Genomic DNA, 19,151 nt, shown 5'->3' with positions numbered 1-19,151 from the left:
GGAAACAATGAGCCAAGGACAAGGACAAGAATTGCCAAGGACAAGGATCTGAAAATAAAAGACATGAGTTGAAAATCAGAGAAGGAAGGTCGAATTCACAATGAGGATCTATAGTCACTTGCCACTTTCCCACCCAGAATCCCTTACAGCTAGAGGCTTAGACTTCAGAGCTGGACCTGCAGGACACAAGAACTCAACACAGACTTCAGCGTTTGCACAGGACTGGAATGAGGAACCTTGACCCCTGGGGCCAGCTTCTCCCTCATGGCCTGTGTAAGTTTTGAAGCTGAATGGGGCAAAAATGCTAGATGATTAATCCTAAAATCTCTGAAGAGCAGAAATGAGTCTCCTTCAGTCATTTAGGTCTAAGTGGATAAGACGTGCCAGGCTCTCAGTTAAAAGCCTTGCATAAACATACTGCAGTAAGGACAACAAACTAGAGCAGAAACTAAACCTTATTAAAATTGCAGCCCAGCTCCCACCCAGGTCAGTTCCTGATTAGACTTAGAAATAAATTCTCTCTCTCTTTCTCCTGAAGATAGCAGAACAAAGTCTCTTTTAAAATACATAGTCACCTCTTTTCAGTTACTTAATGAGTATATGTTTTTTCCTGGTATTTTTGCTTTGTACCTTGGAATTTTATAGTTGGACAAATAATGTCTTAGTGGTCTGGGCATAATATAGAAGATTTGGTTTAAAAGTCTAAGGGGAAAAATCAATTGGGAGGCTACAACAATGGTGATCCCCATGATTTTGAAGGAGCACCTAATCTCCTGCTTAAGTTTGTTGATGAAATTTTGATCTATACCCCCTCTATCAAGCCTTACTAAAACTTATTGTAAATTTGCTACATGATATTTGGTATCTATTGAAGTTCGTGGGGTGGACAATATCCAGAACAAACAGGACAGGTAGACAGAAGGGACCTATAGAAGGGTTGAAGTAGGCCATTGTTTTTAGGACAGCCGGGATTACCAAAAGAGGGTGGAGGAACCGTTGAAAGATGAAATTTTGTATTCTACGTTTTGTTTCCAGAGATATTATAGATTTAGGGGAGGATGGAAAAGAGTCTCTTAGTTCTTCAAGGCTGCTCTTTGGTTTGAGAGCAGTTTCATGAGAAGTGGCTTACCAGAGATGTCACATCTGATAGGAAGGAACCAAGATGCTCTGTGGACTTTAATGGTTTAAATGGACCGTGATGGCCAGTCAGGTTTATATTATTTTACTGGAAACCTCTGGAATTGTATATTAAATTAACTTCTGGGTAGAATATAACCTCTTGCCCAAGACTTCTTATGAGACACCACTGACTTAACTTTGAAGTATAGCCAGGACTTTGCAGAAAATAAGCTGCAGTATATAATGTTATAAGTGACCATGGTACTTCTTCGAAGCCAGATTCCATTTACCAACTTCCTAATTCAAGGGATATATTTATAGTGACCTGGAGTAACCCAGAAATTTGGGATAAATTAGTGTTGGTGTGTGTCAATGAGAGTTCTAGACATGGCAATATATGGACTTTTCAGACTTCTCTGTTATGGTGATTAAGATGGAAGGAGCAGCTCTGATGGAAGGTACCGGCAAGTAGCAAGGCATGCTTCTGTCTCAACGTTTGGAAAGGCTTCTCTCCATCAATTTGAAAAGGCTGCAAGCATAGGAACTTGGCCAGTTTGTCAGTCAAGGTTCCCTGAGGTCTTCCCAGAGCTACAACCAGAAGACTAGGGCATTTCACTCCATCTCCAAGTCAGAGAAACTGAAGAGGGTGGTGCTAATCATCACAGAGAGTTGATGCCCAAGTGATCCTTGCTGCAGGGAGACTCTAAGAATAGGTTTTCTTAGAGTTGGAGGAGGACAACTTGCATTTTCTCCTCCTCTTCTCAAAGCAAAAATGGAAAATACTTCACGCACTTGCTGTGAGCCCAGAGCTGAGAGGTTCCTATGCTGCTGTTGCTGTTGCTGTGAGGAAAAAAGAGGGCAGAGTGTTTGGGGCTGAAAATCCCATCTCCCCAGAACCACATCCATCAGCACTTCTAATCCAGCCTCATCTCCCTACCTCCTTCACAGATGTCACAGGGCTAGACTGGCTCTTTTCAATTCCCAAATTGGGCTTCTATATATGCTTAATTGTAATAAAAATGAATGAGGTTGCAAAAAGTTACAGAAATAAAACCGTAAACATTACACTTTCTGTCTAAAGGTAACATCTGGGTAAGGAGAAAACTTATTACGATAGTAATATTTAAGCTTTGGTATGTTAAAATATGAAAAACTACATTGTCCAGTTTTACTGAAGAGAAGAGAAAGAATTATTCTTAGGACAAATTTGGATGAACTGAAATTGGGATAACTAGTGATTGGTGATGAAATCTGTTCCAAAGTTTATCACACTTCCGTACTCTGTGCTGCTTTTTTTTTTTTTTTTTTTCCGCGGGCCTCTCACTGTCGCAGCCTCTCCCGTTGTGGAGCACAGGCTCCGGACGCGCAGGCTCAGCGGCCATGGCTCACGGGCCCAGCCGCTCCGCAGCATGTGGGATCTTCCCGGACCGGGGCACGAATCCGTGTCCCCTGCATCGGCAGGCGGACTCTCAACCACTGAGCCACCAGGGAAGCCCTGTGCTTCTTTATGTCTACATTTTATCTTGACATTGATTTGTTAAAGAACTATGATCTCATTAATTAATTAACCACAATTAATTAGTAACTGTACATAAATTCACAATTAATTGCCATAAATATGGATATACCCTTACTTTAATAAAGATGAGAGTGGCATTAAATTGTAAACCATATTTTTGTTTAGTAAATATAATTGCATGGGATTGTATTAGTTATCCATACTTGAGTTGTTTCCTGGGTTGGTTTCATTATTTGTATTAATAATAAATAAAAGCTGGACATCAATGTGCACATGATTCAAATACATCAAGAACCTGATTCCTGGAAGGAAATATAATTATCTTTTTATAAATTCAAGTATTTGGTGACAAATGTCACACAAAGGCTTTAAAGTCATTTTATTCTTTGCCAACTTAAAATTGATGATGTTTTACTTAACATATTTGAAGAGACATGTTTATGTTGTTATTTTTCTTAAAACAGCTAATGTGTCTATATCAAAGAATAACTTATATTTATATATAAAGTACCACCTCTTTATTTGTCTCTAAATATAAAAATAATAATATTATAGTGCTTCTATATAAATTCTTGTTTATTATTCATAATAATGTTGAGAAAGAGGTGATGTACCCATTTCACACCTGTCAAAAAAATAGAGAGGTTAATTAACTTGCCTGTGGTTAAGCAGATGGTAAACAGCTGGGATTTAACCCTAGTTCCCAATAGTCCTGATCATGTTAAGGATAGGAGGTTGCCTCTCTGGCTTAGATAATTATTATTCAAAGGATGAGAATTGTTTGTTTTTAATGCCTTCAGAATATTTTTAAAACTGTAGGACATGCATATTTTGGAATCAAATAAATAATGAACTCTCAAGCCTAACTTTAAATAAAATGGTTATATAAACAATGTAGACATTTCAAAAATTCTAACCTCATGAAAAAGATCATCTCAGATCCATTCTGTTTGTTGTCCCGAATATTAATTATTATGGAACTAGCTCAAAGGAGGAGCTGAACCATTTCTATCAGCAATCTGTAATGGATGTTTTTCACACTGCGCATAGGGCAGTTAGGGTGCTGGTTTGGATAATGACTTTGCTTCCTATCAAGGTGTAAGGGAAATTGTCAAGAAACTAGTCCTCGAAGTTCAAAGTGAGAACCAGATAGTGAGAAGAGGGGAAGGATCAAGGGAGCAGAGGGAATTATCATGGTTAGTGGTGCACTAGGATATTGGTGGGAGATGAAGAAAAGAGGGAAGAATGAAGGAGGACAAAATTTTAAGTCTCTGGTGTCTTAATGCTGGAAGCAATTAAATCTGAAGACCACATAAAAATGCCTGTCACTTTCTATCACACTTACTGGGATTTTCAAATCCAAAGTAACTCGAAGCAACTTTACTCTAGAACAGTGTTCCAAACCTGGATGCCCCACAGTGTTATCTGGGAAGTGAAAGCTAAAAAAAAATACTAATGCCATTCCTCCCTGTTATGAGTCAGTCCAATTTGGGAGGGGGCAGAGGACCCAGTTCCTGATTGTAATTAGAAGCCAATTCCACAAGGTATGTACATATGTATGTATATTTATTTATTTATTTTCTGCTGGCCTGTGAAGTTTCATCTGTGTGTTTGGGGGATTGAGAATGCAATCATTTTATTATCCCAAGATACTCTCTTTAATAGTCTATCATCACAGGATTCTGTCCAGTCTTTATTATGGAAGTAGGGCAGATTTGAGGCACTGTTTGTAGGTCAAAATTATATCTTAATGCTTTCATATTTAATACCTAAACACTTTAGATTTAAATTAATGACATTTGCCAAATGTGGCAAAATAATATTGATCAGCAACAGCCATTTTCCCCTCTTCTGCTTTGCTAACAGGAACTCTGTTTTGTTTCGTGGTGATAATGTTCTCTGGGAAATTAGGGGCAGCCATTGACTCCTGAATAAACCAATTATGTAATCAATTATGGTAATCCTTTTACCCTTTTACCAGTGATTGGTTTACAGTGTGCACCTAATTTCTGACCAATAGGATATAAGGGGGTGGGACTCATCTGGCGTTTCTGAAAAAGGTTTTCCTCCATGTTACGAAGTTGGGATCTCTGATGGTCTCTTTTTACCGATTTTGGTTGCTGTTTTCTGAGTTTTATGATGCTTGGAGTTTGTGATATTTGGAAGTACCGTCACCATCTTAAAATTATAGAAGAGGACGTGGCCAAGACAATGAAGGCACAAAGGAGAAATACGCCAAGAGCCATGGTCCTGTGGCTCACAGGAGGAACCAGTCCTGCCTCTGCCCATCTCTGAAGGTATCATAAGGGAACCAGTCCTGCCGGGAACCAGTCCTGCCTCTGCCCATCTCTGAAGGTATCATAAGGGATCACACATCTTTTCCCTGTTCAAGTCACTTTTGGCCATGCATGATTTTGTTGCCTCTGGTACATTGATTTACATTTTCCCCTTCCTAGCAAGATATATTTTACTTAATCTTGTTCAGAATTTTGAAGCTATAGGATACTGCTCGGCTCACCCCAGTACCCCATGAGTCCCTTTGTCTTTATTTTAGCTGCAGCAGCATCACGCTGACCTCACAGACATTTCCCCCAGGGCTTTCAGACACCTCCAACTGATGACTTCAGCACAGGTTACTTGCATTTTGTTCAAGATGACTAGATTTTAAAAAATAAGAATCCTGGTGTTTTCCATATGTGCTGATTAAAATGAGCAGCAGACCAAAGTGAGTTTATTAAAAACAGCAAGGATTGTAGCATGGAAGAGAAAAGCCAGCAGTAGGGAAGACCACAAAATTAAAATTACAACGTGACCAAGCTGTGCTGTGAAAATCCAGTGAGTTCTGTCTCTTAACTCCAGTGTGGAAATGTGAGGAGGCTGCGGTGAAAAATATTTCTGGGTCTGGAGACCAAAAGGCAAAGTAATTCCTAGCTAGAGGAAATTAGTTGAGTTCAGTGGGGCCTGCATGCAAGACGCTGGAGGTGGCAAGAGAGGAGAGAGCTGATTAAGAAGATCCATCATTCCGTGCTGTCCGAGCTGGGTCTTGGGGAGGAAGGCTCAGGTGCAATCAGTAAAACTCAAAGCAGAAGTGTAGCCAACCCTTAAATAGTTCTGGCGTTGAGAAGCTGGGATAACTCAGAGATGATTCATTTCAGGGGGTTAGCTGCATACCCTACTAGAGGAAATATGATCTAACAAATAGGAATATGGAGAAGCTTAAATGTAACACGTAAACTGCTTAGCACACTTCCTAACCCATAATAAGTATGCAATAAATGTTATGTATTTTAAGTAAAAAAAACCCATAAAAATGTGCATCTTTCTCTAGAGTTATATCTGAAGGAGGATAGCTATTTGGGTATCAAAAGTGGCAGAATAATTAATACTTAGGTATTTTAAAAAGTGATGAAACACTCTATGATTTGGTCATGCTTAGTTCGGTAAAACAGAAAATACATAACCGGAAAGAAAAAGGACAGTAAGGTTGTTCACAGAAAATATTTTAAAAATTTTGTGTAATTATAATACAAGGATAATGCTTAAAGTATTTTTTATCTGCGTCAGAATGTGACTAATTTTTCTTCTTAGAGCAAAGGATTTTATAGAGCAGAATATTTTACAGACACTACTCTTAAATCAGGGATTGATCTTCCTCCCCAGGTGACATTTGGCAATATCTAAAGACATTTCTGGGGAATTCCCTGGTGGTCCAGTGGTTAAGACTCCGTGCTTCCACGGCAGGGGCAGCGGGTTGGATCCCTAGTCAGAGAACTAAGATCCCGCATGCCACGGGGTACACCCAAAAAAAAAAAAAAAGGAGAGACATTTTTGGTTGTCACAACTGGCCAGGGATTGGCACTTGTACCTGGTGGGCAGAGGTCAGAGATGTTGCTCAACATCCTACATAGCACAGGACGGCCTCCCCACTGCCCCCAGCAGAGAATTATCCAGCCTCAAATATCAATAGTGATAAGTTTAATAAACTCACCTTAAAGTGATTGAGTTTGTTTTTATTTATTTTTTTAAATTGAAGTATTGTTGATTTACAATATTAGTTTCAGGTGTACAACATAGTGATTCAATTTTTATAGATTATAATCCATTTAAAGTTATTACAAAGTAATGACTATATTTCCCTGTGCTGTACAATATATCTTTGTTGCTTATCTATTTTATACATAGTTTTTATCTCTTAATCCCCTAACCCTATCTCCCCCTCCCTCCTCTCTCTCCCAATTGGTAACGACTAGTTCTCTATATCTCTGTGTCTGTTTGTTTTGTTATATACATTCCTTTGTTTTATTTTTTAGATCCCACATACAAGTGATAACAGAATATTTGTCTTTCTCTGACTTATTTCACTAAGCATAATATGTGCTTAGTGAAATAGCTAGGTCCATCCATGTTGCAAATGGCAGAATTTCACTTTTTTTTATGGCTGAGTAATTTCCCATTTTTTATATATTTATACACGCTCACACACACACACACACACCGCAGCTTCTTTATCCATTCATCTGTTGATGGGCACTTGGGTTGCTTCCATATTTTGGCTATTGTAAATAGTGCTGCTATGAACATTGTGTGCATGTATCTTTTCAAATTAGTGTTTTCATTTTCTTCGGATATATACCCAGGAGTGGAATTGGTGGATCATATGGTAGTTCTATTTTTAGTTTTTTGAGAAACCTCCACACTGTTTTCCATAGTGGCTGCACCAATTTACAATCCCACAGTGACTAGGGTTCCCTTTTCTCAGCATCCTAGCCAACTTTTGTTATTTGTAGACTTTCTGATGATAGGCATTTTGACAGGTGTGAGGTGACGTCTCACTCTGTTTTGATATGCATTTCTCTGATTAGTGATGTAGAACATTTTCTCAAGTGCCTGTTAGCCATCTGTATATCTTCTTTGGAAAAATGTCTATTCATTTTTTCTGCCCATTTTTAATTGGGCTGTTTGGGTTTTTTTTGATATTGAGTTATATGAACTGTTTATATATATTGGATGGTACACATAAAGAAGCACATAAAGGAGCAAGTTTGTGTAACATATCTCTCTTGCCCTTTTCAATCATCCTCATTTTGATATGGTCTTCCGAGTAGGCCATTTACATTTTTGGTTTCTTTCCCTGAATGCTGTGTACAGGTAATTCCATATACCATTATTGAAAAGAAAAGAACAAAACAAAAACGACTTTTTAGATTGGTGCTGGTATTAGTAGCCACTTTTCTCTCTTGGCTATGTATTTTAAAACTTTTTTGTTTTTTTTAAAACTAATGCCCAGAAGAAAAAGCATTATAATTTTAGACTCAATTATATGATATGTCTTGCGTCTTATTAGCTTAGCAGTTGGAAACATTTAGTCTTTAGGTGCAAGACTGTTATAGTACCAAGAAAAACATGTTGAGTGTGTTATGAGACTTGTTTTTTCAAATAGAAATATGCAATAAAAAGAATTCATTTAAAAATATGACCCTTACTGGTCATATCATTTGCAAATTTTAACATTTTAACAATAATTCTTCCAATCCAAGACATGGGGTAAGTGTTACTGTGGGGGGTGTGTGTGTGTGTGTGTGTGTGTGTGTGTGTGTGTGTGTGTGCATGGCAAGAATAAAGACATGCAACAAATAGATAGGTATTCCATAGGCAAGCAGTGGGAAAAAGGAGAAAAAAAGGAGCCTTGATAATCACCAAGTAGTCTGTGTCACAAAGCCTATTACTTGCATTCTGGAACTCACTGGATTTAAATGGCATAATCAGGACTAAAATATAGAGCTTACTGCTCCTAAATAAAGGCATATTCCCTGGGATCATATTTCAGATATTGGTATCAGAATTGGCTATTTTTGTTTCATTAAGGCTATGGTAAACTCATTCAACTTTTAATGATGTTTTCTAAAATGGTGGTGATGATATTTCTTTATGTTGTAGCACATCAAAAGCAGTTGTTTCTGTTTCATTGTACATGTTTTTATAGACTTTGGGATTCCTGATGAGATAGAAATACATTCATGAATATTCTAGAATCTAGCTGCTGTTGGATTTATAAGATAAATGCAGCAATATATCACAAACATAACAAAACCTCTTCTTCATGTCCTTTCTACTAGTATAATATAATGAAAGTTTGTGTGATAACTCTTTAGACCTTACATGTTGACTGTTTGCAATTATGATCACTCTGAAAGAAAATATTTCCTTTGTTAACTGTAATTTCTGACTCAGAAGCAAAATTAATCACTACAATAAATACAACCTTCACCTTTTTTTAAAATCTGTATTTGTAAGGTATGTTGTTTCCCATGGTATAATAGGGTTAGAGAGTGCCTACACTTCACAGTGAGACATAGCCTTAATAATTCAAGCTGCTTGTACTTCAGGGAAAGAACGCCCACTCCTGAACTGCTCTGCAGTCTCCTCTTGAACCAGAGCAAAGATTTACAGGACTAGAGCTGGTGGTCCCACAGCCTCTTAGTGACCCCATGTTTCTCACTGGCTGCTGGGGGCTGCAGTCTGCTGGGTCTGTGGGAAATTGAATACAAGCATAGAAAGTAGAAGTTCCTTTCTCCATTTGTCAGCAAAGATTGCAAACCATGAAAGCCACAGAAGCTGAGCCATGAGGGCGTTCTTGGATGCCCACAGGTTTGGATATCAATTAAACTCACTGATGATGAGATCTCCATCAGTGGAAGTTTTCAAATATATAATAATATGGATGTATGTCTTGGAAGGGACTGAAGCATTGCACGAGTGACAAGAAAATCTCTGGCATTTTTTCTATGCCTGACATTTTTAATCAACATTTTATGCTACATACTTTCAATATTATATAAGGAAAACAAATATCACTAGCAAAAAATGCATAGGAATACAGAAAAAAGTACCTAAGGCTTTTATTTATAAAATTAGTAGGTAATGTGAATTTGCATAATTACTTTTATAAGAATTCATTATAATTTTTTATGATTTTCATAAATATTGGTAGTAAGGAAAACTAAATTTATATAAATCATGTTTTATATTACTTTCTATTGTTTTGAAGTTATTACTTTCTATTGTTTTGAAGTTACCTGCTTGTGGTAAGCAGGATAATGATCTCCAGAAAATTTCAATGTCCTAATCCCTGGAACCTGTGACTATCTTATAGTGCATGCAAAGAGGAATTAAGGTAGCTGATGAAATTAAGGTTGATAATCAGGTAACCTTGAGATGGAGAGATTATCCTGGATTATCTGGGCCATACCATGTAATCACAAGGGTCCTTAAGTGTGGAAGAGGAAGGCAAAAGAGAGTGATGCAACGTGAGAGAGTCAGCCACTGGTGGCTTTGACGATGAAAGAGGGCAACAAACCAAAGAATGTGAGCAGCTTCTAGAAGCTGGAAGGGCAGGAAAACAAACTTTCCCTAGAGCATTCAGAAAGGAATGCAGCATTGCCAACACTGTTTTTAGCCCCTGTGAGACCAGATTGCTGACTTTTGACTTGTAGAACTGAGAGAACTGATTTGTGTTAAGCCACTTCTTTCGTGTTACTTTGTAATGGCAGAATAGGAACCTAATGCAATGCTAAATAAGAACAACCTGTTGTATGTTTCTGGTTGTCATTTTGGTTGCAGGTAAAATACAACTCAAACTAACACAGGTGGAGCCTCAGAAAGAACAAGGGCTCTTGGGCCTGAGAAAATCATGGATTCAAGCACCACCATGGTGATTTTGTCTCCATCTCTACTCTTACTGCTCTGTGTTGTCTTCATTTTCTCAAGTAGCTGCCTTCTCCACACCTAGAAATGTGACCACAGGCAGATGCCAGGCATAAATAGCTTCAACTCCAAATAGAATTTCCAACTGAAAAAAAAAAAAATTCCCAGATAAGAGCCCACCTAGCCCATATGTTCCCTTGTCCAACTCACTAGTAAGGTAATGTGAGTCATCATTTTTTAAGGTCTTCAGTAGAAGAACAAAGATAGAGTGGGGTAGCTCCCTGAATGTTTATAATAGAGAATGGACTTGAGGTCACGGGGAGGGGGAAGGGTAACCTGGGACGAAGTGAGAGTGGCATGGACATACATACACTACCAAATGTAAAATAGATAGCTAGTGGGAAGCAGCCGCATAGCACAGGGAGATCAGCTCGGTGCTTTGTGACCACCTAGAGGAGTGGGATAGGGAGGGTGGGAGGGAGAGGCAAGAGGGACGGGATATGGGGATATATGTATACGTATAGCTGATTCACTTTGTTATATAGCAGAAACTAACACACCATTGTAAAGCAATTATACTCCAATAAAGATGTTAAAAAAAAATAAGGGGAAATGGTGCATGCAGGTAAAAGTAGAATGTACAACACAAGGTTTCATGAATCCTCTGTATACTGAATAAAAACCAGATCAGTACTATCCAAATTGTAGCAGTGGTAGAAAGAAACAAGTGATTACATAAAACTGCTAGAAATAAGAGAAGAAATATATATGTTGGTTCCAGACACTCTAATTGTCTTCAAAAATTGATTTAAGTGTTGGAGGAACTAGAGGTAATTGGAAAGTCAAGTTGTAACATTTTGAGCTTTAGGCTATTATGGGGTTTGTGTTTTAAAGTGTCTCCTGTAATGAGTAACTAGTTTTTTGGAAACATTAGGTTACCTAGTTTTAGTGCCATTTGATACAGGACTGATTGCAAAATAGCAAATGTAATTTAGAGAGGCTAATGTGCTCCATTCCATTTATTTACCAAAATGAATTTCATTAGATTTGTATTTGTAACCTTCAGTTTTATATTTTTTATTCTGTGAACCGTTCCTATGATTGGGGTCTTCCAAGAAGAGACTCGTACATTTGAAAGCTTTGTTTTTCAAGACCTTATTTTGAAGTGATAATCCCCCCACTTGGCAGTTGTTCTACTTTATCTGTCAAATAGCCCCTAGGGTGTTATGCCATTTCAGCGTTTGAAGGTTTATCTTGAAGATAGGTACAGAAAGACAGTCTTTCTTAGTAGATTTTTAAGGTTTCTTTTTAAGATTCTTAGCAGTTCATTCTTAACTTATGTAACCTTGAACCACAAAGAGAATTATAGGAACCCCATGTACTGACAATGAGTATTTATGTAAAACTTTCTATAGAATAATTAGTTTAACACCATTGTAAAAACATGATAAACTGAAGTGTCTTCTGCAAAATTTCTGAAAATGCTTACTACTCCAGATATTAAAAAGCTCTTTAGTAATTTCAAATGTGTTTTACACAGGATTATCCTTTAGAAGCAAATATTAGGTTGGCCAAAAAGTTCGCTTGGGTTTTTGTAGGCTGTGGGAACACCGAACGAACTTTTTGGCCAACCCACTATCACATCTCAGCACAGTTTTTATGACCAATAAGTATATATTCTGTTTATTTTCAGAAATAAATATCTCTTTGCTATTTATAATACTACATTTAAAGTTTGATTTATAAGTTGATATTAACCCTCCTAAATCTATGGAACATCAGTTCTTACATAATGCTTGACTTTTATGTTGTAAAATTAGTAATGAAATTCATAATTTTTAAAAATGAAAGCAGTATCAGCTTGAAAAAACAGTGTATTCTCTAGTAATATGAACTTAATAACATAATCACACTATGGAGAGCCTTAATATACCTTGGAGTTTTTTTTAAAGACACTATGTTTTAATCTCAGTGTACTGAATTTAAATCCCAGAGCTTTTCATGAATTTAAGAGCTAAATTGATACCTCTATAGTAAGAAAAAGTGAAGAAAGTGTGAGAACTTTCTCTCACAAGAACGCAAATTCTTTGGGGCCTGTTACAGACTACTAGATCGAAAACTCAGGTTTGGGGCTCAGAAATCTGTCCTTTAAAAAGCCATCCAGATGATCCTGTTTCATGCTACAGTTTGAGAACCACTGTTCTTAAGGAAAAAATTGTACAACTCTTGCATGATTTACCCAATCTGCCCTGAAGAGAACTGTGCCCATTTATGGAGGTGACGGTGTACCAGAAAACGAATATACTCACATATTTTGGAGATTTTTAGATATTCTTTTTAAACGCTCCCCACTACTTGGGCAGCCAAAATACCAAGTTTGGGTCCAAGTTTATCTCATAGAAGCCCCAGTAAGTCTGAAGTTACCTCTTTCCTGAAGTTACCTCTTGGGTCATTAAAGGAAAAGTTAAATTAGACATGCTCATCAAATGGCATAATCTATACTTGGCTCTCTGATCCAAGAAGTGAGCCCTGCTATTGCAGAAAAAAAGTAGAAACCCCTGGGACTGTCATTTGCAATAGCCTCAAGGACTTGAGAGATAAAGAGCTGATATTCTTATTACACAGCCTTTTATATCATCGGTCTGATGATCTGAGACCAAAGAGATTGCAGTCAGGTAGTGACTGTAATAACAGTTGAGGCCAGTGTTATGGCATTTTTGCTGAAGTAAAATCAACAGTCTCTGGCACCTGGTAGCTACTGGATCTGGCAAAGTCATTCTTTTCATGACAGTCAAAAAAAAAAAAAAAAAAGATATCACAAGCAGTAACAGGGGACAGAACTCCAATTTAATTCTCACTCCCCAGTACTAGCTCGACTTTGCTGCTCTGTGTCTTACATAGCCTTCAAGGACCTTGGTTATTTAGACATCCCATATTAAATCACATTAGCCTACTATATTAATGACGTCATGACATTCACATAGAGGGATCTGGTGAGCAGGAGGTATCAGGTACCTTAGAAGCCTAAGAAAAGTGCATGTGCTAGAGCTGAAGTGCAGAGAAAAATCATGACAAATACCCAGCAATGTGTTCACTGCAGTGAATTTTTTAGGATTTTAATGTGGAGACTGTTGAACTAGGAAAGGTGCTTTTTTAGATTTTGGAGGCAACATATTTAGGTGTGCTGTTCTAACCCATATACTATGTGACCTATATTAGGAATCTTAGTAAATTGTAAGGCAAACCAAGTTTTCCTTGTATAAGCGAATGCTCTACAGTAGTTACATTACAAGAAAATGTGCCATTTTTGTCTTAATGACATTGCAGATATAGCACTGCTCGAAGTATCACTGATAAGAATCCTGTATGGGGTCTTTGGACAGCCCCAAAGGAGATTCACAGACCAGATGCCTGCGAAAAGCCAGGCCTTTTCCTGCTGATAGCCATTCTTCTTTTGAGAAAGAAATGGTCTGAAAGAATGGTGGAATGGCCAACAAAATCCTCAGTTATGGTGCTGTTAGGGAGAAAACACACCATGACTGAGTTGTTCACTGGTTCATTCATATATTATAAGATGCTGTTACTAGAAGAGCAGAATATGTAAGTCAAGGGACCAAGGGGTAGAAATGTTAGTGGCCCCTCTTTCTACCTCAGTGTTGTATCTAGTAACACATTCAACTTTGGACTATACTGTACAAGATTTATTAGTTCCCGAGGAAGAAATCTTTCTTACATTGGTCCTATTAAACTTGAAGTTGAAGTCTTTCTATCTATTTGGGGCACCTCTGTGTCACTCAAAAAATACAGAGAAGAGGGTTTCTTTGCTGGCTAGGGTGATTGGTCTCTATTACGAGCATAACTAGTATTTAAGAGAGCTTCATGACCCGTTAGAAAAATAAGACTGTGGCTTCTATGCATAACTTTGTAGTGTAGCTATACATACATACATATATTAATCAATTTTGATTATGACTTTTCCTCCTTTTACTTTCTCCTATTACTTTGGATGAGGTGTGTTGGAAGTGATTAACTTACAAGTGGTGAATTTATAAATTCAGAGATTATGAAAATAAATGGAACCACATCTGGACTTCATGGGGAAGATTGCCTGTTACATGAGCTCTTGAAGTTGAGTTTGTTGTAAAGACTAGTGGAGTTTTGTGGCTCTCACTGAAAGAAAAAGGGAAGGGAAAAGGAGTGAGAGAAGGACATCTTTAATGTGATAAGAGAGTTGACTCACGTCAGGTGAAAGCATGTTGTTAAGTATGGGTAAAACGTGAAAATGGATGCCAACGAGTGAAAGAGGAGTATTCTGTGGTTAGATTTTCCCTCCCCCTCCCCTGATCTGCTTTGTATCTTGGCAGGAACTTGGAAGAATAGGTGGAGTAACTATTGCTTTATTTTATTTTCCAGACTCCAGTATCAACCAGATTCTTATTGGGAAGTACCAGCAAGATATTGGAAGCCAAGGTATCTCCATGCTTCTTCTCTACATCAGGTAACTTCCCTGGGCAACAGTTTTCATTTATGTTCCCACTCCCACCAAGCAGACAAACGTACAGGGGTTTTGCTGTTTTCTATTGACCAAGACTCATGAATATAGGAAAACCATTACCTCTGTTTACCTTTCGTGAAGGGACAAAGGTAGTAGCCTCTTGCTGTTTTTTAGTTCTGGATGATGTCATAAGCCTTTTGTAGCTTTCAGATTTTCCACTGTTTACAGCAATAATTCCTTCCCTCTATTCAAAATTTTTAGAGGCTTCTCTATTCCTCGCTAAATCATGACTGGTAGAGATCTTGAAAATTGCCATCCTATTGCAAAGCAACAGCTTCAGGTGGGGTCAATACAGGATTTTCAGACCAGCAGAAGCTACCTTATGCAGAAGGAGACAAACAGTAAGAGGGACTTGGTGATCATTAAGTCTTCATGGCATAGGCTTCTTTGAGCTACTACATATGATTACTGCTTTCATTCTGGTGATGGTTATTTGAGGAGTTCATGTAATCTTTCTGGCCAGGATATGATTTTAGTGTGTCATGCTTTGCCATTCAAAATTGAATTTTTATAAAATTGGAATGTCTGAACAATATATATATGTGTGTATATTTTGAAATATGTATATTTGATGTACTTGGAAACTTCCCTTCTTTCCTTTAGAATAGGGATGTAACTGTTCTCATTGTAATCAATACATATACTTATTCTGATTATTGTCATGCCTCCTGTATGCAGTGGTGTACTAGTTTGCCAGAGTTGCCATAGCAAAATACTGCAGACTGGGTGGCGAACAACAAATTTATTCTCTCACAGTTCTGCTGGCTAGAAGTCTGAGATCAAGGCGTCAGCAGGGTTGGTTCCTTCTCTCCTTGGCTTGAGGTAGATGGCTGTCTTCACATCATCTTCCATGTGTGTCTATGTCTGTATCCAATTTTCCTCCTCTTATAAGGACACCAGTCATACTGGATTAAGGATTGCCCTAATGACCTCATTTTACCTCAACTCTCTCTTTAAAGATCCTGTCTCCAAATATGGTCACATTATGAGGTACTGGGAATTAAGAGTCAATATATGAATTTTGGGGGGACAAAATTCAGCTCATAACAAATGGAGACAGTATTTGTTCCCCAGAATCATATCCTTTTCTATAGCAAAGACCCAGTCAGGGCCTTTGTCATCTCACCCAACACCTCCTTACCCCATGTATGGCGTTATTACTAGTTTCTGGCAAAGGAATACAACTCAAAGTGATGAGTTACTCATTGCATTAAGAAAAATTAGTGGATCTATAACCAGTTACACAGGCATTGAAATTTTCTGTATCTATGAGATAGTTTTGTAAGCTGTTATGCTTCTATACTGTTGGTATTTAATTTCAGATAACTTTAACCTAGTTAATTCATAAATAGGTAGTAGAAGTTGAGTGCTGCCGTTGGCATAGCAGTCACGATGCAGATGATTAGATAATAGTAACTACTGGTTAAAAAATTGAAGCTCTCTATTGTGCAGTGGCCAAATATTTGAGAAAATGGTTACTATCTGCAGTAATTCAGAAGGCAAACCATACCTTGAGGAAGTGGTTGGAAAAGGTGAGAAGGCTCATGTTTGTTAGCTTTTATTTGATGTTTCCGGAAGGGGTTAAAGAAGAAGAAAAGGCAGAAATTGACTAACTTCCGAGTAGAGGTGGGAAGAAATAATGGTGAGAAATGTGGCGCCACACCTATTTGAAAAGCGCAAAGGCTTAAATAGTAAGAGATGATACTCTAAAAAGGATTTGCATGACAAGGAGCCACTCAGATTTCTTAGTTAGAGAGTTTCAATCTTCCTACCAAAATTATAGTAGGGGAGTTTTCTTACCATCTAAGCTAATTATTTCAGAGGTATGATGAAAGGAAAAAAAAAATCCAGGCTTAAAAATTATGACTAGGAAAGAGCTTTGGTGTGTTTAGTGACTAGTAGCAAATAAATTAGAAGACTACTAAGCTTTTTAAGAATAATATTACCAAGGTTAAAAAAAAAGCCTCATTTAATTATCTTGCAGTTCTAAAACAACCCTTCGGCTTTATAACTTTGCAACAGAAGGAATCGCCCATCTCCCAAGGAGGACATACTCTTCCTAGACCTGAGTAATGTGTTCCAAGAGAGCTGGTGAACTTTGAGATACAAACAGTACCTTATATGGACATTGAGTTTTCTCCTTTGAGTTAGGGGGAGAATATAGTACGTTGAGTTGGAATAAGGCTGCAAATGAATTCTTATTGACCAGGAGGACAGACTGGAAGATGTGACTAACTGTTCCTCCTAAAACCCACCTCCTCTCTCTTGAGTGCATAGCGAGATTACATCTCCCAGAATCCCTTGCAGTTAGGGAGTTCATATCATGGGTTTCCAGCCAATGAAATTTTGGTAGAATTGTTATGTGTAACTTCCAGGTTTTGATCAAAAAACTGCTCACACAAGATGATCCAGTATCTCTCTCATTCCATAACTTGGATGTTGATTCCTAATGCTTCTTTCAGCTGGGTCCCTGAATTTTTTGTAGCAGTGTCTCCCTTCCCAACTTCCCGCTGACTGGAAATAGCCACATTGGACTTTGATATGAGTGAGAATAACTTCTATTTTGTTAAGACATTAAAATGCAGAGATTCACTAGAATGGCTAGCGTATTGTCCTCATTATCTTCCGTTCATTTTGTGCAACACCCTGTATTACCAGTAGAAAAGTAGGGTTCCAGGAGCAAATTTGTTGATTTCTTCAATATTTGTTATTTTTATAATTTTTATTTTAAAAATCTTTCATTGATAAAAATCCAGTCTTTAATGTGAATTTGATGATTAACAATGGCTTTTGGTGATGAAAATATAAAGAGGGCAGAAAACTTGGGAAAAAATAGGATTAGTAGTCTAGAAAATGAATTCTGTGTTCTTTAGGGTTTGTCTTATCACTAGCTACACACCTGCACACCAACAGAGAATTCACTCTAGTTACCTCGTTTCAATTTTATGTTTACCGTAGTGTGTCTGACTGATAACATGACTAGATTGGAAGCAGTAGCCATCTACACTTTTCTTGTGTGGCCACCATAAAAGGCTATGTGGGATATGTGTGGTTCTCTGTGTAAATAGAGAAACAGATTCCAGTTGGGAATAGGACTGTTTTTCTTTTGTGTCTCTGGCTTTCACACTTCTGGAAGGTAAATAGTCACAGTTATACTAAAAGAAAAGAGTTCAGTGGTTACGATGTATAAGAAATGCAGTCTCCCTCTTTTTTTCAGTTAGTTTTATTCTTCAGTTAATCATGATGTTAGATTATCTTTAATATTCCCTTTCCCAATGTTTCCTTATATTGCTTTTGCACCTGAAGTCTCCACTGTTGGGGAATAATTTAAGTCATAGGTCTAAGAAATAATAACAACAACAACTGCATGAGTTTTAAATGTGAAATTTTTGCTTCTACCTGTGATGCAGGAATCTAGCCTTGTTTAATTCCCTTTGGGTATGTATGGGATGCCTCATTGTGTGTCTGACCTGTTATCATGAAAAAGTGAGCTCTTCTTACATTTCTTTCTTCTATCATTACCTGAGCTACAAGTTTTCCTGGGTGCTTTTGCTCTGTAAGGCATCAGCAATTATGCTGCAGCTGATGAATTGTAATCTTTGCAGTAACACAGTAGTGCTGTGTGGTCTGGACAGAGTCTGTATACAGACACATGTTGGGATCCACAGAGAATTAGGGGAATATCACAATAATCAAGGCAAGTGTTACATTTTCCAAAGGAGAACACAGTATATATGCATGTGTTCCTAACACAGAGACTTTAAAGGAACATTTCTGTAAATGTTTATTTATTTTCATCTTTGTTTTTCCAATCAGCTGACTCCTAGCTAAAAGAAAAAGAATACCTCTACTTTTTTTACCTTGTTAATATTGCAAAATATTGATCCACTCGTGTTAAAGTGTTTATGAAGTATTGCTGTTTTGTCGTAGACCCGTGTGTAGTAAACTATACTTTGTATTTCAAAGATTAAAACATTAAGGCCAGAGAATTTGTATGGCTTACCTACAACAACTGTATGAATTAGTGGCAGAAAGAAAATTAGAACCCAAGGCATCTGCATCCATGCTTACAGGCCTGCAGACAGAAAGCTTATAAAGTGAGCTATTTAGGCAATGGCTATAAAAAACAAATTTCAAATGTGACTTCTTTCAGTGATCTTTTCTCTTCTCAGTGTTAATGCAATTAAATGTAGTTTAATAATGGTTGCCTTTTCTCTGTAAGTAGCAGAATGCTGTTAGAATGAGTCTAGCATA

General features: G+C 37.6%; 1 long non-coding RNA gene across 1 annotated transcript in view; it reads left to right on the top strand.

The window, feature by feature from the left end:
- LOC137211333 (uncharacterized) overlaps positions 1 to 19,151 on the top strand; it is a 94,269-nt gene that overhangs the window by 13,609 nt on the left and 61,509 nt on the right. The window contains exon 2 of the long non-coding RNA XR_010937033.1: positions 14,756 to 14,840. This is a non-coding gene — a long non-coding RNA (uncharacterized lncRNA). The remainder of the gene's footprint in view (positions 1 to 14,755; positions 14,841 to 19,151) is intronic.

The sequence above is a fragment of the Pseudorca crassidens genome, chromosome 18, assembly GCF_039906515.1.
Source record: "Pseudorca crassidens isolate mPseCra1 chromosome 18, mPseCra1.hap1, whole genome shotgun sequence".
NCBI classification, from domain to species: domain Eukaryota; kingdom Metazoa; phylum Chordata; class Mammalia; order Artiodactyla; family Delphinidae; genus Pseudorca; species Pseudorca crassidens.
Note: the sequence above shows the minus strand (reverse complement) of the source record. Positions and strands in the feature narration are given on the sequence as shown.